Below are 25,342 nucleotides of genomic sequence, written 5' to 3' on the forward strand. Positions count from 1 at the left end.
GGATGGATAGGGGGACAGTGGGATGGACAGGGGGACAGTGAGATGGACAGGGGGACAGTGGGATGGATAGGGGAAAGGTGGCAGGGATAGGGGAACAGTGGGATGGACAGGGGGACAGTGGGATGGACAGGAGGACAGTGGGATGGACAGGGGGACAGTGGGATGGATAGGTGGACAGTGGGATGGACAGGGGGAAAGTGGGATGGACAGGGGGACAGTGGGAGGTACAGGGGGACAGTGGGATGGATAGGGGGACAGGGGGATGGATGAGGGGACAGGGGGATGGATAGGCAGACAGTAGGACAGTGGAATGGATAGGGGGACAGGGGGACAGTGGGATGGATAGGGGGACAGTGGGATGGATAGAGGGACAGTGGGATGGAAAGGGGGACAGTGGGATGGAAAGGGGGACAGTGGGATGGATAGGGGGACAGTGGGCGAGACAGTGGGATGGATAGGGGGACAGTGGGATGGATAGGGGGACAGTGGCAGGGATAGGGGGACAGTGGGATGGACAGGGGGACAGTGGGATGGACAGGGGGACAGAGGAATGGACAGGGGGACAGTGGGAGGGACAAAGGGACAGTGGGAGGGACAAGGGGACAGTGGGATGGATAGGGGGACAGTGGGATGGATAGGGGGACAATGGGATGGATAGGGGGACAGTGGGATGGACAGTGGGATGGATAGGGGGACAGGGTGAGGGACAGTGGGATGGATAGGGGGACAGTAGGATGGATAGGGGGAAAGTGGGATGGATAGAGGGACAGTGGGATGGATAGGGGAACAGTGGGATGCATAGGGGGACAGTGGGATGGATAGGGGGACAGTGGGAGGGACAGTGGGATGGATAGGGGGACAGTGGGATGGATAGGGGGACAGTGGGATGGATAGGGGGATAGTGGGATGGATAGAGGGACAGTGGGATGGATAGGGGGGCAGTAGGACAGTGGGATGGATAGGGAGACAGTGGGATGGATAGGATAGGGGGACAGTGGGATGGATAGGGGGATAGTGGGATGGAGAGAGGGACAGCGGGATGGATAGGGGGACAGTGGGATGGATAGGGGGACAGTGGGATGGATAGGGGGACAGTGGGATGGATAGGGGGATAGTGGGATGGATAGAGGGATAGTGGGATGGATCGGGGGACAGTGGGATGGATAGGGGGAAAGTGGGATGGATAGAGGGACAGTGGGATGGATAGGGGGACAGTGGGACAGTGGGATGGATAGGGGGACAGGGTGACAGTGGGATGGATAGGGGGATAGGGGGATGGATAGGCAGACAGTAGGACAGTGGGATGGATAGGGGGACAATGGGATGGACAGAGGGACAGTGGGATGGATAGGGGAACATTGGCAGGGATAGGGGGACAGTGGGATGGACAGGGGGACAGAGGGATGGACAAGGGAACAGTGAGATGGACAAGGGGACAGTGGGACCGTGGCATGGACAAGGGGACAGTGGGATGGACAGGGGGACGGTGGGATGGACAGATGGACGGTGGGATGACAGGGGGACAGATGGATGGACAGAGGGATGGACAGGGGGATGGAAAGGGGGATGGACAGGGGGGATGGACAGGGGGGATGGACAGGGGGGATGGACAGAGGGACAGGGGGACAGTGGGATGGACAGAGGGATGGACAGTGGGATGGACAAGGGTACAGTGGGACCGTGGGATGGAGAAGGGGACAGTGGGATGGACAATGGGATGGAAAGGGGGACAGTCGGATGGACAAGGGGACAGAGGGATGGACAGGGGCACGGTGGGATGGACAGGGGGACGGTGGGATAGACAGGGGGATGGTAGGATGGACAGGGGGACAGTGGGATGGACAAGGGGACAGTGGGATGGACAGTGGGATGGACAAGGGGACAGTGGGATGGACACGGGGACAGTGGGATGGACAGGGGGAAGGTGGGAATGACAGGGGGACAGTGGGATGGACAAGGGGACAGTGGGACCGTGGGATGGACAGGGGGACAGAGAGATGGACAGGGGGACAGAGGGATGGACAGGGGGACGGTGGGATGGACAAGGGGACAGTGGGATGGAGAGTGGGATGGACAGTGGGATGGACAAGGGGACAGTGGGATGGACATGGGGACAGTGGGATGGACATGGGGACAGTGGGATGGACAAGGGGACAGTGGGACCGTGGGATGGACAGGGGGACAGTGGGAAGGTGGGATGGACACGGGGACGGTGAGATGGACAGGGGGATGGACAGAGGGACAGTGGGATGGACAGGGGGACAGTGGGAGGGACAGGAGTACAGTGGGAGGGACAGGGGGACAGTGCGATGGATAGGGGGACAGTGGGATGGACAGTGGGATGGATAGGGGGACGGGGGACAGTGGGATGGATAGGGGGACAGTGGGATGGATAGGGGGACAGTGGGATGGATAGAGGGACAGTGGGATGCATATGGGAAAGTGGGATGGATAGGGGGACAGTTGGATGGATATGGGGACAGTGGGATGGACAGGGTGACAGTGGGAGGGACAGTGGGATGGATAGGGGGAAAGTGGGATGGATAGAGGGACAGTGGGATCGATAGGGGGGCAGTAGGACAGTGGGATGAATAGGGAGACAGTGGGATGGATAGGGGGACAGTGGGATGGAGAGAGGGACAGCGGGATGGATAGGGGGACAGTGGGATGGATAGAGGGACAGTGGGATGGATAGGGGGACAGTGGGATGGATAGAGGGACAGTGGGATGGATAGGGGGACAGTGGGATGGATAGGGGGAAATTGGGATAGATAGAGGGACAGTGGGATGGACAGGGGGACATTGGGATGGACAAGGGGACAGTGAGATGGACAGTGGGATGGACAAGGGGACAGTGGGATGGACAAGGGGACAGTGGGATGGACAGGGGGACGGTGGGATGGACAGGGGGACGGTGGGATGGACTGGGGGACGGTGGAATGGACAGTGGGATGGACAAGGGGACATTGGGATGGACAAGGGGACAGTGAGATGGACAGTGGGATGGACAAGGGGACAGTGGGATGGACAAGGGGACAGTGGGATGGACAAGGGGACGGTGGGATGGACAGGGGGACGGTGGGATGGACTAGGGTACGGTGGGATGGACAAGGGGACAGTGGGATGGACAAGGGGAAAGTGAAATGGACAGTGGGATGGACAAGGGGACGGTGGGATGGACAGGGGGACGGTGGGATGGACAAGGGGACAGAGGGATGGACAAGGGAACAGTGGGATGGACAAGGGGACAGTGGGACCGTGGGATGGACAAGGGGACAGTGGGATGGACAGGGGGACGGTGGGATAGACAGGGGGACGGTGGGATGGACTGGGGTACGGTGGGATGGACAAGGGGACAGTGGCATGGACAAGGGGAAAGTGGGATGGACAGTGGGATGGACAAGGAGACGGTGGGATGGACAGGGGGACGGTGGGATGGACAAGGGGACAGAGGGATGGACAAGGGAACAGTGGGATGGACAAGGGGACAGTGGGACCGTGGGATGGACAAGGGGACAGTAGGATTGACAAGGGGACGGTGGGATGGACAGGGGGACGGTGGGATGGACAGGGGGACAGTGGGATGGACTGGGGTACGGTGGGATGGACAAGGGGACAGTGGCATGGACAAGGGGAAAGTGGGATGGACAGTGGGATGGACAAGGAGACGGTGGGATGGACAAGGGGACGGTGGGATGGACAGGGGGACGGTGGGATGGACAAGGGGACAGAGGGATGGACAAGGGAACAGTGGGATGGACAAGGGGACAGTGGGACCGTGGGATTGACAAGGGGACAGTAGGATTGACAAGGGGACGGTGGGATGGACAGATGAACAGTGGGATGGACAGATGGACAGTGGGATGGACAGGGGGACAGATGGATGGACAGAGGGATGGACAGGGGGGATGGACAGAGGGACAGGGGGATAGTGGGATGGACAGAGGGATGGACAGATGGACAGGGGTTCAGTGGGATGGACAAGGGGACAGAGGGAGGGACAGGGGGACAGAGGGATGGACGGGGGACAGTGGGATGAACAGTGGGACAGTGGGATGGACAGTGGGACAGTGGGATGGACAGGGGGACAGTGGGACCGTGGGATGGAGAAGGGGACAGTGGGATGGACAATGGGATGGACAGATGGACAGGGGGACAGTGGGATGGACAAGGGGACAGAGGGATGGACAGGGGAAGGACAAGGGGACAGTGGGATGGACAAGGGGACAGTGGGATGGACAAGGGGATAGAGGGATGGACAAGGGGACAGAGGGATGGACAGGGGGACGGTGGGATGGACAGGGGGACGGTGGGATGGACAGTGGGATGGAAAAGGGGACAGTGGGATGGACAAGGGGACAGTGGAACGGTGGGATCACAGGGGGACGGTAGGATGGACAGGGGGACGGTGGGATGGACAAGGGGACAGTGGGATGGACAAGGGGACAGTGGGACGGTGGGATGGACAGGGGGACGGTGGGATGGACAGGGGGATGGTGGGATGGACAGGGGGATGGACAAGGGGACAGTGGGATGGACAAGGGGACAGTGGGATGGACAAGGGGACAGGGGGAGGGATGGACAGGGGGACGGTGGGATGGACAGGGGGACGGTGGGATGGACAAGGGGACAGTGGGATGGACAGTGGGATGGACAGTGGGATGGACAAGGGGACAGTGGGATGGACAAGGGGACAGTGGGATGGACAAGGGGACAGTGGAACGGTGGGATGGACAGGGGGACGGTGGGATGGACAGGGGGACGGTGGGATGGACAAGGGGACAGTGGGATGGACAAGGGGACAGTGGGATGGACAAGGGGACAGGGGGATGGACAAGGGGACAGGGGGACGGTGGGATGGACAGTGGGATGGACAGTAGGATAGACAGATGGACAGATGGATGGACAGGGGGGATGGACAGGGGGGATGGACGGGGGGGTGGACAGGGGGGATGGACAGAGGGATGGACAGATGGACAAGGGGACAGTGGGATGGACAAGGGGACAGAGGAAGGGAAAGGGGGACAGAGGGGGGGTGGGGGACAGTGGGATGGGCAGGGGGACAGTGGGATGGACAGGGGGACAGAGTAATGGACAGGGGGACGGTGGGATGGACAAGGGGACAGTGGGATGGACAAGCGGACAGTGGGATGGACAGGGGGACAGAGGGATGGACAGGGGGACGGTGGGATAGACAGGGGGACAGTGGGATGGACAAGGGGACAGTGGAATGGACAGTGGGATGGACAAGGGGACAGTGGGATGGACAAGGGGACAGTGGAACCGTGGGATGGACAGGGGGACGGTGGGATGGACAGTGGGATGGACAAGGGGACAGTGGGATGGACAGTGGGATGGACAGATGGACAGGGAGACAGTGGGATGGACAAGGGGACAGAGGGATGGACAAGGGGACAGAGGGATGGACAGGGGGACGGTGGGATGGACAGGGGGACGGTGGGATGGACAGGGGGACGGTGGGATAGACAGGGGGACAGTGGGATGGACAGGGGGACAGTGGGATGGACAAGGGGACAGTGGAATGGACAGTGGGATGGACAAGGGGACAGTGGGATGGACAAGGGGACAGTGGAACGGTGGGATGGACAGGGGGACGGTGGGATGGACAGGGGGACGGTGGGATGGACAAGGGGACAGTGGGATGGACAAGGGGACAGTGGGATGGACAAGGGGACAGGGGGACGGTGGGATGGACAGGGGGAAGGTGGGATGGACAGGGGGACGGTGGGATGGACAGATGGACAGTGGGATGGACAGATGGACAGATGGATGGACAGGGGGATAGATGGATGGGCAGGCGGATGGACGGGGGGATGGACAGGGGGACAGTGGGATGGACAGGGGGATGGACAAGGGGACAGTGGGATGGACAAGGGGACAGGGGGATGGACAAGGGGACAGGGGGACGGTGGGATGGACAGTGGGATGGACAGTAGGATAGACAGATGGACAGATGGATGGACAGGGGGGATGGACAGGGGGGATGGACGGGGGGGTGGACAGGGGGGATGGACAGAGGGATGGACAGATGGACAAGGGGACAGTGGGATGGACAAGGGGACAGAGGAAGGGAAAGGGGGACAGAGGGGGGGTGGGGGACAGTGGGATGGGCAGGGGGACAGTGGGATGGACAGGGGGACAGAGTAATGGACAGGGGGACGGTGGGATGGACAAGGGGACAGTGGGATGGACAAGCGGACAGTGGGATGGACAGGGGGACAGAGGGATGGACAGGGGGACGGTGGGATGGACAGGGGGACGGTGGGATAGACAGGGGGACAGTGGGATGGACAAGGGGACAGTGGAATGGACAGTGGGATGGACAAGGGGACAGTGGGATGGACAAGGGGACAGTGGAACCGTGGGATGGACAGGGGGACGGTGGGATGGACAGTGGGATGGACAAGGGGACAGTGGGATGGACAGTGGGATGGACAGATGGACAGGGAGACAGTGGGATGGACAAGGGGACAGAGGGATGGACAAGGGGACAGAGGGATGGACAGGGGGACGGTGGGATGGACAGGGGGACGGTGGGATAGACAGGGGGACAGTGGGATGGACAGGGGGACAGTGGGATGGACAAGGGGACAGTGGAATGGACAGTGGGATGGACAAGGGGACAGTGGGATGGACAAGGGGACAGTGGAACCGTGGGATGGACAGGGGGACGGTGGGATGGACAGTGGGATGGACAAGGGGACAGTGGGATGGACAGATGGACAGGGAGACAGTGGGATGGACAAGGGGACAGAGGGATGGACAAGGGGACAGAGGGATGGACAGGGGGACGGTGGGATGGACAGGGGGACGGTGGGATGGACTGGGGGACGGTGGAATGGACAGTGGGATGGACAAGGGGACATTGGGATGGACAAGGGGACAGTGAGATGGACAGTGGGATGGACAAGGGGACAGTGGGATGGACAAGGGGACAGTGGGATGGACAGGGGGACGGTGGGATGGACAGGGGGACGGTGGGATGGACAGGGGGACGGTGGGATGGACTGGGGGACGGTGGAATGGACAGTGGGATGGACAAGGGGACATTGGGATGGACAAGGGGACAGTGAGATGGACAGTGGGATGGACAAGGGGACAGTGGGATGGACAAGGGGACAGTGGGATGGACAGGGGGACGGTGGGATGGACAGGGGGACGGTGGGATGGACAGGGGGACGGTGGGATGGACTGGGGGACGGTGGAATGGACAGTGGGATGGACAAGGGGACATTGGGATGGACAAGGGGACAGTGAGATGGACAGTGGGATGGACAAGGGGACAGTGGGATGGACAAGGGGACAGTGGGATGGACAGGGGGACGGTGGGATGGACTAGGGTACGGTGGGATGGACAAGGGGACAGTGGGATGGACAAGGGGAAAGTGAAATGGACAGTGGGATGGACAAGGGGACGGTGGGATGGACAGGGGGACGGTGGGATGGACAAGGGGACAGAGGGATGGACAAGGGAACAGTGGGATGGACAAGGGGACAGTGGGACCGTGGGATGGACAAGGGGACAGTGGGATGGACAGGGGGACGGTGGGATGGACAGGGGGACAGTGGGATGGACTGGGGTACGGTGGGATGGACAAGGGGACAGTGGCATGGACAAGGGGAAAGTGGGATGGACAGTGGGATGGACAAGGAGACGGTGGGATGGACAAGGGGACGGTGGGATGGACAGGGGGACGGTGGGATGGACAAGGGGACAGAGGGATGGACAAGGGAACAGTGGGATGGACAAGGGGACAGTGGGACCGTGGGATTGACAAGGGGACAGTAGGATTGACAAGGGGACGGTGGGATGGACAGATGAACAGTGGGATGGACAGATGGACAGTGGGATGGACAGGGGGACAGATGGATGGACAGAGGGATGGACAGGGGGGATGGACAGAGGGACAGGGGGATAGTGGGATGGACAGAGGGATGGACAGATGGACAGGGGTTCAGTGGGATGGACAAGGGGACAGAGGGAGGGACAGGGGGACAGAGGGATGGACGGGGGACAGTGGGATGAACAGTGGGACAGTGGGATGGACAGTGGGACAGTGGGATGGACAGGGGGACAGTGGGACCGTGGGATGGAGAAGGGGACAGTGGGATGGACAATGGGATGGACAGATGGACAGGGGGACAGTGGGATGGACAAGGGGACAGAGGGATGGACAGGGGAAGGACAAGGGGACAGTGGGATGGACAAGGGGACAGTGGGATGGACAAGGGGATAGAGGGATGGACAAGGGGACAGAGGGATGGACAGGGGGACGGTGGGATGCACAGGGGGACGGTGGGATGGACAGTGGGATGGAAAAGGGGACAGTGGGATGGACAAGGGGACAGTGGAACGGTGGGATCACAGGGGGACGGTAGGATGGACAGGGGGACGGTGGGATGGACAAGGGGACAGTGGGATGGACAAGGGGACAGTGGGACGGTGGGATGGACAGGGGGACGGTGGGATGGATAGGGGGATGGTGGGATGGACAGGGGGATGGACAAGGGGACAGTGGGATGGACAAGGGGACAGTGGGATGGACAAGGGGACAGGGGGAGGGATGGACAGGGGGACGGTGGGATGGACAGGGGGACGGTGGGATGGACAAGGGGACAGTGGGATGGACAGTGGGATGGACAGTGGGATGGATAAGGGGACAGTGGGATGGACAAGGGGACAGTGGGATGGACAAGGGGACAGTGGAACGGTGGGATGGACAGGGGGACGGTGGGATGGACAGGGGGACGGTGGGATGGACAAGGGGACAGTGGGATGGACAAGGGGACAGTGGGATGGACAAGGGGACAGGGGGATGGACAAGGGGACAGGGGGACGGTGGGATGGACAGGGGGAAGGTGGGATGGACAGGGGGACGGTGGGATGGACAGATGGACAGTGGGATGGACAGATGGACAGATGGATGGACAGGGGGATAGATGGATGGGCAGGCGGATGGACGGGGGGATGGACAGGGGGACAGTGGGATGGACAGGGGGATGGACAAGGGGACAGTGGGATGGACAAGGGGACAGGGGGATGGACAAGGGGACAGGGGGACGGTGGGATGGACAGTGGGATGGACAGTAGGATAGACAGATGGACAGATGGATGGACAGGGGGGATGGACAGGGGGGATGGACGGGGGGGTGGACAGGGGGGATGGACAGAGGGATGGACAGATGGACAAGGGGACAGTGGGATGGACAAGGGGACAGAGGAAGGGAAAGGGGGACAGAGGGGGGGTGGGGGACAGTGGGATGGGCAGGGGGACAGTGGGATGGACAGGGGGACAGAGTAATGGACAGGGGGACGGTGGGATGGACAAGGGGACAGTGGGATGGACAAGCGGACAGTGGGATGGACAGGGGGACAGAGGGATGGACAGGGGGACGGTGGGATGGACAGGGGGACGGTGGGATAGACAGGGGGACAGTGGGATGGACAAGGGGACAGTGGAATGGACAGTGGGATGGACAAGGGGACAGTGGGATGGACAAGGGGACAGTGGAACCGTGGGATGGACAGGGGGACGGTGGGATGGACAGTGGGATGGACAAGGGGACAGTGGGATGGACAGTGGGATGGACAGATGGACAGGGAGACAGTGGGATGGACAAGGGGACAGAGGGATGGACAAGGGGACAGAGGGATGGACAGGGGGACGGTGGGATGGACAGGGGGACGGTGGGATAGACAGGGGGACAGTGGGATGGACAGGGGGACAGTGGGATGGACAAGGGGACAGTGGAATGGACAGTGGGATGGACAAGGGGACAGTGGGATGGACAAGGGGACAGTGGAACCGTGGGATGGACAGGGGGACGGTGGGATGGACAGTGGGATGGACAAGGGGACAGTGGGATGGACAGATGGACAGGGAGACAGTGGGATGGACAAGGGGACAGAGGGATGGACAAGGGGACAGAGGGATGGACAGGGGGACGGTGGGATGGACAGGGGGATGGTGGGATGGACTGGGGGACGGTGGAATGGACAGTGGGATGGACAAGGGGACAGTGGGATGGACAAGGGGAAAGTGGGATGGACAGTGGGATGGACAAGGGGACGGTGGGATGGACAAGGGGACGGTGGGATGGACAGGGGGACGGTGTGATGGACAAGGGGGCAGAGGGATGGACAAGGGAACAGTGGGATGGACAAGGGGACAGTGGGACCGTGGGATGGACAAGGGGACAGTAGGATTGACAGGGGGATGGTGGGATGGACAGATGAACAGTGGGATGGACAGATGGACAGTGGGATGGACAGGGGGACAGATGGATGGACAGAGGGATGGACAGGGGGATGGACAGGGGGATGGACAGGGGGGATGGACAGAGGGACAGTGGGATGGACAGTGGGATGGACAAGGGAACAGTGGGATGGACAGTGGGATGGACAGATGAACAGGGAGACAGTGGGATGGACAAGGGAACAGAGGGATGGACAGGGGGACAGTGGGATGGACAGGGGGATGGTGGGATGGACAGAGGGACGGTGGGATGGACTGGAGGACGGTGAAATGGACAGTGGGATGGACAAGGGGACATTGGGATGGACAAGGGGACAGTGAGATGGACAGTGGGATGGACAAGGGGACAGTGGGATGGACAGGGGGACGGTGGGATGGACAGGGGGATGGTGGGATGGACTGGGGTACGGTGGGATGGACAAGGGGACAGTGGGATGGACAAGGGGAAAGTGGGATGGACAGTGGGATGGACAAGGGGACGGTGGGATGGACAAGGGGACGGTGGGATGGACAGGTTGACGGTGGGATGGACAGGGGGACGGTGCGATGGACAAGGGGACAGAGGGATGGACAAGGGAACAGTGGGATGGACAAGGGGACAGTGGGACCGTGGGATGGACAAGGGGACAGTAGGATTGACAGGGGGACGGTGGGATGGACAGATGAACAGTGGGATGGACAGATGGGCAGTGGGATGGACAGGGGGACAGATGGATGGACAGGGGGACTGTGGGAATGACAGGGGGACAGAGGGATGGACAGGGGGACGGTCGGATGGACAAGGGGACAGTGGGATGGACAAGGGGACAGTAGGATGGACAAGGGGACAGTGGGACGGTGGGATGGACAGGGGGACGGTGGGATGGACAGGGGGATGGTGGGATGGACAGGGGGATGGACAAGGGGACAGTGGGATGGACAAGGGGACAGTGGGATGGACAGTGGGATGGACAGTGGGATGGACAAGGGGACAGTGGGATGGACAAGGGGACAGTGGGATGGACAAGGGGCCAGTGGAACGGTGGGATCACAGGGGGACGGTGGGATGGACAGGGGGACGGTGGGATGGACAAGGGGACAGTGGGATGGACAAGGGGACAGTGGGATGGACAAGGGGACAGGGGGATGGACAAGGGGACAGGGGGACGGTGGGATGGACAGGGGGAAGGTGGGATGGACAGGGGGACAGTGGGATGGACAGATGGACAGTGCGATGGACAGATGGACAGATGGATGGACAGGGGGATAGATGGATGGACAGGCGGATGGACGGGGGGATGGACAGGGGGGATGGACAGAGGGATGGACAGATGGACAGGGGGACAGTGGGATGGACAAGGGGACAGAGGGAGGGACAGGGGGACAGAGGGGGGGGACGGGGGACAGTGGGATGGACAGGGGGACAGTGGGATGGACAGGGCGACAGAGGGATGGACAGGGGGACGGTGGGATGGACAAGGGGACAGTCGGATGGACAGTGGGATGGACAGATGGGCAGGGAGACAGTGGGATGGACAAGGGGACAGAGGGATGGACAGGGGGACAGTGGGATGGACAGGGGGACGGTGGGATGGACTGGGGGATGGTAGAATGGACAGTGGGATGAACAAGGGGACAGTGGGACCGTGGGATGGAGAAGGGGACAGTGGGATGGACAATGGGATGGATAGATGGACAGGTTGACAGTGGGATGGACAAGGGGACAGAGGGATGGACAGGGGGACGGTGGGATGGACAGGGTGACGGTGGGATGGACAGGGGGACGGTGGGATGGACAGGGGGACAGTGGGATGGACAAGGGGACAGTGGGATGGACAAGGGGACAGTGGGATGGACAGGGGGACAGTGGGAATGACAGGGGGACAGAGGGATGGACAGGGGGACGGTCGGATGGACAAGGGGACAGTGGGATGGACAAGGGGACAGTGGGATGGACAAGGAGACAGTGGGATGGACATGGGGACAGAGGGATGGACAAGGGGACAGTGGGACAGCGGGACGGTGGGATGGACACCGGGACGGTGGGATGGACAGGGGGACAGTGGGATGGACAGGGGGACAGTGGGATGGACAGTGGGATGGACAAGGCGACAGTGGGACCGTGGGATGGACAGGGGGACAGTGGGACGGTGGGAAGGACAGGGGAACGGTGGGATGGACAGGGGGACAGTGAGATGGACAGGGGAAGGACAAGGGGACAGTGGGATGGACAAGGGGACAGGGGGATGGACAAGGGGACAGAGGGATGGACAGGGGGACAGAGGGATGGACAGGGGGACGGTGGGATGGACAGGGGGACGGTGGGATGGACAGTGGGATGGACAAGGGGACAGTGGGATGGACAAGGGGACAGTGGAACGGTGGGATCAGAGGGGGACGGTGGGATGGACAGGGGGACGGTGGGATGGACAAGGGGACAGTGGGATGGACAAGGGGACAGTGGGATGGACAAGGGGACAGTGGGACGATGGGATGGACAAGGGGACAGAGGGAGGGACAGGGGGACAGAGGGGGGGACGGGGGACAGTGGGATGGACAGGGGGACAGTGGGATGGACATGGGGACAGAGGGATGGACAGGGGGACGGTGGGATGGACAGGGGGACGGTGGGATGGACAAGGGGACAGTGGGATGGACAAGGGGACAGTGGGATGGACAAGGGGATAGTGGAATGGACAGTGGGATGGACAAGGGGACAGTGGGATGGACAAGGGTACAGTGGGATGGACAAGGGGACAGTGGGACCGTGGGATGGACAGGGGGACGGTGGGATGGACAGTGGGATGGACAGTGGGATGGACAAGGGGACAGTGGGATGGACAGTGGGATGGACAGATGGGCAGGGAGACAGTGGGATGGACAAGGGGACAGAGGGATGGACAAGGGGACAGAGGGATGGACAAAGGGACAGAGGGATGGACAGGAGGACAGTGGGATGGACAGGGGGATGGTGGGATGGACAGGGGGGACGGTGGGATGGACTGGGGGACGGTGGAATGGACAGTGGGATGGACAAGGGGACAGTGGGATGGACAAGGGGACAGTGGGATGGACAGTGGGATGGACAAGGGGACGGTGGGATGGACAAGGGGACGGTGGGATGGACAGGGGGACGGTGGGATGGACAAGGGGACAGAGGGATGGACAAGGGGACAGTGGGATGGACCAGGGGACAGTGGGACCGTGGGAGGGACAAGGGGACAGTGGGATGGACAGGGGGACGGTGGGATGGACAAATGGACAGTGGGATGGACAGATGGACTCGTTTTGCCAGTGTTGTCTCGCAAAACGAGCAGAAGTCAAGCTAATGGCGTGTGCAGTACCGCATTTGGCCAGAGGTACGGGGGCGCCGGTGACACTCAGAACCGTTTGGAGCCGTTCGGAAGTACTCGGAATCACTCGGAAATATTCAAAAACACTCGGAAATATTCAGTTCCTGAGTTCAGCCGAGCTGTCCCCAAGTATTTCCGAGGCTCTCCGGTGCCCCCTCACACCTCTGGCCACATGTGGTATTGCATGCAATAGAAGTCAATGAGGAACAAATTCTCTTTGTTTCCATTGACTTCTATGGGAAACTAGCTTTGATATCCGAGTGCTTTGGATTACAAGCATTCTCCTGGAACGGATTATGCTCGTAATCCAAGGTTCCACTGTAATACATAAATCGCATTATATATATATATATATATATATATATATATATATATATATATATATATATATATATACACAGTATATATGCAAATACATAATATACCATATATAAAAATCCAGAAAGGTGATCATTAATTAGAAATGAACAATCCCACAATCCTTATTCATTAAATAAAATATAATAGATTATATCTTCTGTATATAAAATAACCACCACAACTGTGTAGTTTCACTGAACAATTAATTGAATTAATGTAAAAATCCACCAATAGTTCTATTGTGATTACATACTTTTAGGCCTTTGGGCCCATGTCTCTTCGATTTACTTTATTTTCCTCAATAAAAGTGTTGTGAAAAATAAAGGTTGACACAATGATAGGAGATAAACTCCATGCATTAGAAACTGTGGAGTACTTGGTGATGTATTAGACATATGCACTGCCGAAAAGTTAGTTTGTTTTTGTCTTTGGTTCATTAGTTTTTTTTTTTTTAGTTTTTCAGGCCATTCGTTAAGATCACAATTCTTAAATTCGTAAATTCAAAAATTCTTAAATTAGGAAATGAGAAAATCCAAAAATAGGAAAGAAAACCGAAAGAATAACTAACTAATAATAACTAACTATTAAATTATAGGTATTGGAATTTCCTTTCAAATTTGGCTGTTAGTGAACGTAACGAATACAAATTTATCCGAAGTAATGAATAATCCAAAATAACAAATGCCGCATCTAAACAAATGGAACGGAACTAATTATTAGTAAATAATAATAATAATCAAATGTTTTTATTATTGTTATTTATTATTATTATTATTATTATTTTGTTACGTTCCATTCGTTTAGATACGGCATTCCTTTTTTCGGATAATTTGTAACTTTGGATAAATTTGTATTTGTTACGTTCAACAGCCAAATTTAAATGCAAATTCCAATACCTATAACTTAATAGTTAGTAATAGTTAATTTATTATTAGTTAGATATTATTTCACATTTTAAAATTTTCGGATTTTAAAATTTTCGAATTTACGAATCTTCAAATTTACGAATTTTCGAATATTCAAATTTAACGAATATTCTGAAAAATTAGTTAAACAGGTTTTCGTTATTTCGGATATTTCCAAATTAACGAATTTGTCGAAGTTCGTTAAAAAACTAATTTGAAACGAAATGAATTGCACATGTCTATGTCCTTTTACATTTTCCTATACTTTTGTACCTGTACTTGTACACCTTACTCAAATTTTCAATAAAAAGTCATTGGGGAAAAAAAAGAAAAATGTCCACCAATACAGTGTATTCTCTGCAATAATGATGGTACTGAAGAAGCCAAGGGCCGCAACGCGTCTATGAAGGAGAAGCCGAGCCTGTGAAACCAGGCCGCTCACTTGCTGAGGTGGTGAGTCGGCGGTTGCCAGGAATACTTTGCGCTGTGAAAGTTGATTTTTAGTAAGTGTTACCGCTATGTGGGGAAAATAAAGTGGTATAGCAGAGTATACTATGTCCGTTCCTTCTATTTTTTTATGATCCATGTTGGGAAGTGTGAGCTTGCGGCCGTGGAGGTGGCGGCCACCCTTTACAGACTGGAAGGATTAAGGAGCTTGTCCCGGAGGAGTCAAAACTGTGGGAAATATTGAGTATATGGGTGTTTTCCATCATCTGGATGTGAGTAGGTTTTTCACCTGATGACGGGATATGCACAGGAGTGTGAAGCAATAGCGAAGACACTTGGTTGTTGTTTTATTCCATTTTATCACTTAATGTACACTGGAATGTTGTTATACATTAGTGTGATTGGACATATTACATGCATATTATTCTTAATATTTTAAGATTACTTATAATTTTATTGTTTACAATTAAGTTTAAAAGTTTATAGGTGCATTGATTTTGCAGATAGTAGTGGTGCGCTTCACTATTGAATTCTATGCAATGATGGTGCATATAATGCTGCGTATACACCCAAGCGGACTTCTCGTCCGCCTGAACTCCAAAGGACTTTTTCGATGGAGTTCCGACTAAACGGACTTGCCTACACACGATCCCACCAAAGTCCGATCATTTCGAACGTGATGACGTACGACTGGACTAGAATATGGAAGTTCATAGCCAGTAGCCAATAGCTACCCTTGCGTCGTTTTCGGTCCTTCAGACTAGCATACAGACCTTACAGAACGTTTTTTTCGATAGGACTCGAGTCCGTCGGAAAGATTTGAAACATGTTCTATTTCTAAAGTCCGTCAGAATTTTTCGACAGAAAAGGTCCGATGAAGCCCACACATGATCGAATTGTCCGACGGATTTGTTCCATCGGACCTTTGATGCTGAAAAGTCCAGTCGTGTGTACACAGCATAACATGCATGCTTCAACCAAGATGCATGTGCAAAAAGAACATGCTCCACCGCTGTGCTCCACCACCTGTTACTGCTGCCTCTTACCTCGTACAAAGACCCCCACTATGGTAAGGTCAGACATATGCCGCGTACACACGATCAGATTTTCCGACAACAAAACCGTGGATTTTTTTTCTGAAGGATGGCGGCTCAAACTTGTCTTGCATACACATGGTCACACAAATGTTGACCCGAGATTCCGAACGTGAGAACGCGGTGACGTACTAGACGTACTACGAGCCGAGAAAAAGGAAGTTCAATAGCCAGTGCGGCTCTTCTGCTTGATTCAGAGCATGCGTGAACTTTTGTGCGACTGACTTGTGTACACACGATCGGACTTTCTTGTTGTCGGAAAATTTGAGAACCTGCTCTCAAACATTTGTTGGCGGAAAGTCCGACAGCAAATGTTCTATGGAGCATACACGCGGTGCGACTTTCCGACAACAAGCTCACATCCAACATTTGTTGTCTGAAAGTCCAATTGTGTGTATGCGGCAATAGGCTTCCCAAATCCCTAGGTCAAAAATGTGTAACAATCCTTTAAAAACACATAGAACAGGTCTCACTCCACTCCACAGTAATAGAGCCTTCCCACTCAACAGGAGATATAAGGAAAAAACCTCTCACAGTGTAGTATGAAACCAGTCTAATATTTTATTCTCCAAAAAGAAAAATGATTATTCATAAAGAAGGTGCACTCTATAATCCAATGCACTAAATGAATAGCGCATGTTTAAAATTTAATATTATTGCCCTGTTAAGCATGGGCATTCAAATGACAGACACACCCTAATCACCCTGTGCGACACCAATTCCCCCTGCTGACTTACCCTCCACATGTCCCCCCTGTTCCTTTTTCCCCTCACAGCATTGCCAGCTTCCTTCCTCTTCTCTCCCGCCAGCGGCTGTTGCGGGGGATGTTTCTGGATAAGGAATGGAGGAAGAGGTGTCAGCAAATGTCATTTACCAGCCCCTTCCTTTTCTGATTGAACACAGCGAGAGATTGGTACTGATCGCTCCTGTGTCCATTCATAACTGAAGCATAGTAAACTGTGTTTATTATGCTTCCGTTTCTAAATGAACAGGAAGCAGCTTCACACAGAGCACTTCCCATTTATTCAGTGTCCAGTGCAGCTGGAAAAAAATGTAAATAATAATAAAAAATAAAATAATAAAAATCTACTGACACTGTCCACTGCCCTACTCACACAGTCCACTGCTCTGTTAACACCGTCCTCTGCCCTACTGACACGGTCCACTTCTCTACTGACAGATACCATCCACTGTCCTACTGATACCAACCTCTTCCCTACTGACTCATCCACTGCTCTACTGATTGACACCATCCACTGTCCCACTAACCTCTGCCCTATTGACATGTCCACTGCTCTACTGACTGACACCATCCATTGTCCCACTGACACCATCCGCTGTCCTGCTGACACTAACCTCTACCATACCAACTCGTCCACTTTTCTACTGATTGACACCATCCACTGTCCTACTGATACCAACCTCTTCCCTACTGAAACATCCACTGCTCTAATGACATCATCTGCTGTCCTGCTGACACTAACCTCTACCCTACTGACTCGTCCACTGCTCTACTGACTGACACCAACCATTGTCCTACTGACACCAACCTCTGCCCTACTGACATATCCACTGCTCTACTGACACCATCCACTGTCCTCACGACACTAACCTCTACCCTACTGACTGACACCATCCATTGTCCTACTGACACCAACCTCTGCCTTACTGACACATCCACTGCTCTACTGACACCATCCGCTGTCCTCACAACACTAACCTCTACCCTACTGACTGACACCATCCATTGTCCTACTGACACCAACCTCTGCCTTACTGACACATTCACTGCTCTACTGACATAATCCACTGTCCTCACGACACTAACCTCTACCCTACTGACTGACACCATCCATTGTCCTACTGACACCAACCTCTGCCTTACTGACACATCCACTGCTCTACTGACACCATCCGCTGTCCTCACGACACTAACCTCTACCCTACTGACTGACACCATCCATTGTCCTACTGACACTAACCTCTGCCCTACTGACTCATCCACTGCTCTACTGACTGACACCATCCATTGTCCTACTGACACCAACATCTGCCCTACTGACACATCCACTGCTCTACTGACACCATCCGCTGTCCTCACGACACTAACCTCTACCCTACTGACTGACACCATCCATTGTCCTACTGACACTAACCTCTGCCCTACTGACTTGTCCACTGCTTTACTGACTGACACCATCCATTGTCCTACTGACACCAACCTCTTCCCTACTGACACATCCACTGCTCTACTGACACCATCCGCTGTCCTCACGACACTAACCTCTACCCTACTGACTCGTCCACTGCTCTACAGACTGACACCATCCACTGTCCTACCTCTTCTCATCAGGTGTGGTCTCTGAACTGCTGAGTGAGAAAAGTAGAGAACATTTTATTCCCTGGGTATGTCCAGGAACCCAAGGCATTGCACTACTGCTGTGTAACAAAGCTATAAAATGCAGTACACTGAACTGAATGTTTCACGTAGAGGCATATTACATACAGTGCCTTGAAAAAGTATTCATACCCCTTGCATTTTTCCACATTTTGTCATGTTACAACCAAAAACGTAAATGTATTTTATTGGGATTTCATGTGATAGACCAACACAAAGTGGCACATAATTGTGAAGTGGACGGAAAATGATAAATGGTTTTTAAAATTTCTTATGAAAAGTGTGGCGTATATTTGTATTCAGCCCCCTTTACTTTGATACCCCTAACTAAAATTTTGTGAAAACAATTGCCTTCTGAAGTCACCTAATCAGTAAATAGAGTCCACCTGTGTGTAATTTAATCTCAGTATAAATACAGCTGTTCTGTGAAGCCCTCTGAGGTTTGTTAGAGAACCTTAGTGAACAAACAGCATCATGAAGGCCAAGGAACACACCAGACAGGTCAGGGATAAAGTTGTGGAGCAGTTTAATGCAGGGTTAGGTTTTAAAAAAATTTGCAAGCTTTGAACATCTTACACAGCACTGTTCAATCCATCATCCGAAAATGGAAAGAGTATGGCACTGCAAACCTACCAAGACATGGCCGTCCACCTAAACTGGCAGGCTGGGCAAGGAGAGCAATAATCATAGAAGGAGCCAAGAGGCCAATAGTATCTTTGGAGGAGCTGCAGAGATCCACAGCTCAGGTGGAAGAATCTGTCCACAGGACAACTATTAGTGGTGCACTCCACAAATCTTGCCTTTATGGAAGAGTGGCAAGAAGAAAGCCATTTTTTAAAAAGCCATAAGAAGTCCTGTTTGCAGATTGTGAGAAGCCATGTGAGGGACACAGCAAACATGTGGAAGAAGGTGCTCTGGTCAGATGAGACCAAAATGGAACTTTTTGCCCTAAAAGCAAAACGCTATATGTGTGGCGGAAAACCAACACTGCACATCACCCTGAACACACCATCCCCACCGTGAAACATGATGGTGACAGCATCATTTGTGGGGATGCTTTTCTTCAACAGGGACAGGGAAGCTGGTCAGAGTTGATGGGAAGATGGATGAGCCAAATACAGGGCAATCTAATGCCGTGTACACACAGTCAGACTTTCCAACGTAAAATGTGCGATCAGAGCTTGTTGTCAGAAATTCCGACCGCGTGTAGGCTCCATCGGACAGTTTCCATCAGAATTACTGATCTGGTTCTCAAATTTTCCGACAACAAAATCCGTTCGCTAAATTCCGATCCTGTGTACACAATTCCGACGCACAAAGTGCCATGCATGCTCAGAATCAAGCAGAAGAGCCGCACTGGCTATTGAACTTCATTTTTTTCGGCTCGTCGTACGTGTTGTACGTCACCGCGTTCTTGACGTTCGGAATTTCTGACAAGATTTATGTGACCGTGTGTATGCAAGACAAGTTTGAGCCAACATCCGTCAGAAAAAATCCATGGATTTTGTTGTTGGAATGTCCGATCAATGTCGACTGTGTGTACGAGGCATTAGAAGTAAACCTGTTAAGAGTCTGCAAAAGACTTGAGACTGGGGCGGAGGTTCACCGTCCAGCAGGACAACCCCAAATATACAGCCAGAGCTACAATGGAATGGTTTAGATCAAAGCATATTCATGTGTTATAATGGCCCAGTCAAAGTCCAGACCTAAATCCAATTGAGAATCTGTGGCAAGACTTGAAAATTGCTGTTCACAGACGCTCTCCATCCAATATGACAGAGCTTGAGCTATTTTGCAAAGAAGAATGGGCAAAAATGTCACTCTCTAGATGTGCAAAGCTGGTAGAGACATCCCCAAAAAGACTTGCTGCTGTAATTGCAGTGAAAGGTGGTGCTACAAAGTATTGACTCAGGAGGGCCGAATACAAATGTACGTCACACTTTTCACATATTTATTTGTAAAAAAGTTTGAAAATCATTTATCATTTTCCTTCCACTTCACAATAATGTGCCACTTTGTGTTGGTCTGTCACATAAAATCCCAATAAAATAAATTTACGTTTTTGGTGGTAACATGACAAAATGTGGAAAATTTAAGGGGGTATGAATACTTTTTCAAGGCACTGTAATTTTCAAGACTGAGCAGAAGTTGATATAAGATCTCATAATCTATCACACATTTGTGTAGCAATAATTCACGGTGGAGCTACTGATTTAAAGCGGGCTGTTTCCGTGACCTTTTTACCTGTAGTTTCACCAATACCAGACTTATGCCCCGTACACACGGTCGGACTTTGTTCGGACATTCCGACAACAAAATCCTAGGATTTTTTTCGACGGTTGTAGGCTCAAACTTGTCTTGCATACACACGGTCACACAAAGTTGTCGGAAAATCCGTTAGTTCTAAACGCAGTGACGTAAAACACGTACGTCGGGACTATAAACGGGGCAGTGGCCAATAGCTTTCATCTCTTTATTTATTCTGAGCATGCGTGGCACTTTGTCCGTTGGATTTGTGTACACACGATCGGAATTTCCGACAACGGATTTTGTTGTCGGAAAATTTTATATCCTGCTCTCAAACTTTGTGTGTCGGAAAATCCGATGGAAAATGTCCGATGGAGCCTACACAAGGTCCTATCACACATTTTCCGTCGGAAAATCCGACTGTGTGTACGAGGCATTAGAGTCCACGTTGAAGTTATTATCTAACAATGTAGGCAACAGTCACTTTAGTACTTTAATGGGAGATAACTGGAAGAAGTAGCAGGAAAGAGGTAGAAGAAGAGTTGCAGGGAAGTTCAAATACCTTTTCTTGGTTTAGCACTAAGGAATTGAAATCTCAGGGATGAATGTATCTTCAATTCAGGGTTAGATCTTTGCTCACCCGGATAGGCCTCTCTCACCAGTACCAGAACCTTTAAGCCGACCCGGCAGTACTATGTGGTAGGTTAACTTAAGATGCGTCCTCCAATTGAGTCACCAGGCCCCTCTCCAGACCAGCGCTCCGCATGATCCTTCCATGACGGGTCCTCCCCTGGATTCTTCTCAATTGTCCAGCTTCTTCCCGCAGGACTGACAGCACAGGACCGTCTCCGCAGCAGTTGTAGTAGGCCCCAGACAGACTTCTGGGCCCACCCACACGCTGCAGCAATGCAGTCCTCCGGCCCGGAGGACCACGAGGTAGGACTCCTAGCACATACCTGCCGGCCAGGAGGGCCAGCAGGCGGAATGAAAAGACCCCGAAATTAGGCGTCTGTCCCTTAAAGCGGGGTTCCACCCAAATTTTGAACAATATCTGTATGTATTCTCTTCCTTGCCTAGATGCTGACATGCCGTTTAAAAAAATTCAAATCGCCGTAATTACCTTTTATTTTTCTATTCTTTGCACTTCCTGGTTCTCCTCCCGTGGGAGTAGGTGTGTTTCTAGCCTCTCCCAGACTCCGCACAGTCTCCTGGGAGCTGGTCTCAGGCTTCCCAGGATGCCACTGAGCATGTGTGGGAACGAGCGGTGAATGCTGGGAGCACAGCATTCACCACATCCAGGAAATAAATGCTTGTGGGCTTCAAATGCCCACAATGAAGATGGAAACCGCCTGCAGTGAATAATATAAGTTATTCTTTCCAACGAAATCTGACACAGGCGGACATATTACACACAATATGTGAGTATGTAATGCTGAGAAGAAAAGTTTGTGAATGAACTCAAAAAAAAAAATCGATAGATAGGTGGACCCGCTTTAAATACCCCTTTCCAGAATGCACCGCAGGGGACAACCTCTGCCGAGTTACTTCTGAGAAAGAAGAGCACTCAATACACCTCAGTCTGTTGCTTTCCAGCTCCGGTCTGTAGTGACACCGACATCTACAGGTGACGGAGTGGAACTGCACGCAACACAACCAAGGCTGGAACTGAAGCTAATCTAGCCATAGATTAAATCTGAACTATGTACAGAACAGATGACCCACTAAATTTACATATAAGCGGTAGATTGAAAATCTACCAGCGCTACATTTGCTTTTGCATTCTGCAGTTATTTCAGCTGCTGTTAATCAGGATTTAATAGTGATGCATGGACATTCTAGGGCTACATTTTCAAAGAAATAGTGAGTTTGCCATTCACGAATCACTCCTGATAAACAGATTTACACATTGACTGGAAGATTACACAGATCTGTGTAGAGTGTCTGTATGCATTTGTAAAACTGTTACAGAACATTGATTTAAGACTTTGTACTGGCTCAATGAGCTAAGGGCAAAGTTCCTAGCTACTTAAATCCTACAACTAATATATCACAGCCTTCCAATGAAAATGTATCTTCCTACATACTACAGTTATTCATGGCTCAAATGAATGGTCCGGCTGTCTAACATCAACAAATTCTATAGTAAATCCAAGATTTCAGTTACACACAACTCTGTCGAAATTCCTATTTTATGAAAGAAGAAAAGCTTTGGTGGGCCAGTGGCTGAACTTTTTGCAAACAGTTAAATGCACAGTAGAAATGAGGAACGTCTTACCTGCCAACATTTTTTATACTTTTGTTCATCTACCCTGTGATCCAGACACCCCTACAAACAGTGCATGTCACCTCCGGCTAAGGGATGGAATATGAAGGGAGATTTCCCCACTGAGGACATAAGAATTATAAAAAACTGACAGAGGTTCTAATGCTTTTTCACTCATTTTAAAACTGTAAAAAATAAGAGTTTGATTGGCTGCATTTTCTTTTTTATGCTTTCTTTCTTCTATTTTCATCTGGTGATCTGGCCAGTAAGTTTGTTGTCTATTCTTTCAAAAGAACATGCTTTCCAGCAGAAAGTATCAGTTACAGAGATGAGACAAACCATTTAACACTAGCAGGGGGTGCTTTCATTGATCAGCTTTTATTTATTTTTTGCAGCACCTTTATGAAAAAAAAGCTTGCTGTACCTGCTTATAAAGTATTAGCTGGGGTTTGGCTTCAATCCGTTGGTCTAGTTAAGGCCCCATTCATACTTGTGTGACTTGTCATGCCACTTTGGACCTCAAAGTGGCATGACAAGTCACACCCCATGTTTCCCTATGAGTACCATTCATATCTGTGCGATTTCAAGTCGCAGCAACTTCAAAAAGTTCCTGGACTACTTTTGGTCTGACTTTCATGCGACTTGAAGTCCATAGACCTCAATGTTAGCCCTCAAAAGTCACATAGAAGTCACACCTGCATCATCTAGATGCGATTTTGATGCAGCTTTGGATGAGTGCCACTTGTGCAGAATGGAAAAATGTGTTTAGTTTCTTTAGGTTTCTTTATTTTCTAATGGATTTCAAATTTTCAGAAAGATTGAAATTCAAATTCGTCAAAAATTCATCGACCAATTCAAATTCTGTGTGAAGAATAGTTGGTTGTTAAGGAGTGGGCCGGGAAGCTGGCCGCTGCATCCTTAACAACCGATGACTCAACAGCTGTCCTTTATTAAACAATTTTTAAAAATATCCCCGTGTAGATCCATTGCCAATCACGCCGCCCGCCACACTGCTGAACCGAAAAAAAACCCCTTAAAAAACCTCCAGCCCTGATGAAGGCTCCCACCGTCTGCCTGCTCCGCCGTGCGACAACTCTTAAAGTGGGAGCAAACTCCCATGGATGACTTTTACCTATAGGTACAGTACACTGCCGGAGTCTGCAAACCCGTAAGGAAGACTCAGTGAAGATGGAGGCACCTTCAGCGGGGACAGCATGCCACTGGAAGGGTTCATTCTAACATTAAGTTTCACATAATGTGCTAGTATGCAATGCATACTAGCATATTATGGCTTTACCTTACAGGATTAAAAAAGACAAGAAAAAACTGCAGTTTACTAACGTTTTAAATACCTAAGAAGCAGGGCCACCTGGTGACATCGCCGGGTGGCACCGCCCCCTTGTAACATCACCCACCCAGCATGACCTTTAGTTATGTAATGCAGATGGCAGGAACCTTTGTCGAGGTTCTTTCTTTTTTTAATTTATTTTTGGGTTGGTGGTGCGGCGGGTGGCATGATTGATGATGGACCTACACCAGGGGACTTTTTTTTTTTTTTAAATAGGACTTGTCAAAAACTGGTGTACTGTCTTTACTCACTTTTTACACTGTTTGGTGACTGGGTAGGGGTACCCCCTACTCATTCACAAGGCATGTGGCCTGGTATGGTTAAGGAGGGAAGGGGGATCTCACACGCCCCTCCCTTTCCTGACTAGGAATGAGCCCAATGTAAACGCAAACTAACCGACCATATGGGGCGTTCTCAGCTAATTTGAGCGCCCCATAATGCACTGCGAGATCGCAGCGCATTGACTTCTGATGATTGGCAAAAGCATGCACCTGACCTGCATGCTTTGGCTAATCACAGCACGCTCTGCTGCGAGAGCCATAATAGACCAAAGGCAGGGTGCCTTTGGCCAATCATGGCTCAGGGGACCTAAGTGCACGCCCCACACTATATAAAGCTGCTTACATAGCGGGTGTGTATAGTGTGTGGACGGAGATAGATTGAGGCAATGT

Source organism: Aquarana catesbeiana, linkage group LG11 (genome assembly GCF_042186555.1).
Source record: "Aquarana catesbeiana isolate 2022-GZ linkage group LG11, ASM4218655v1, whole genome shotgun sequence".
Classification (NCBI taxonomy): Eukaryota; Metazoa; Chordata; class Amphibia; order Anura; family Ranidae; genus Aquarana; species Aquarana catesbeiana.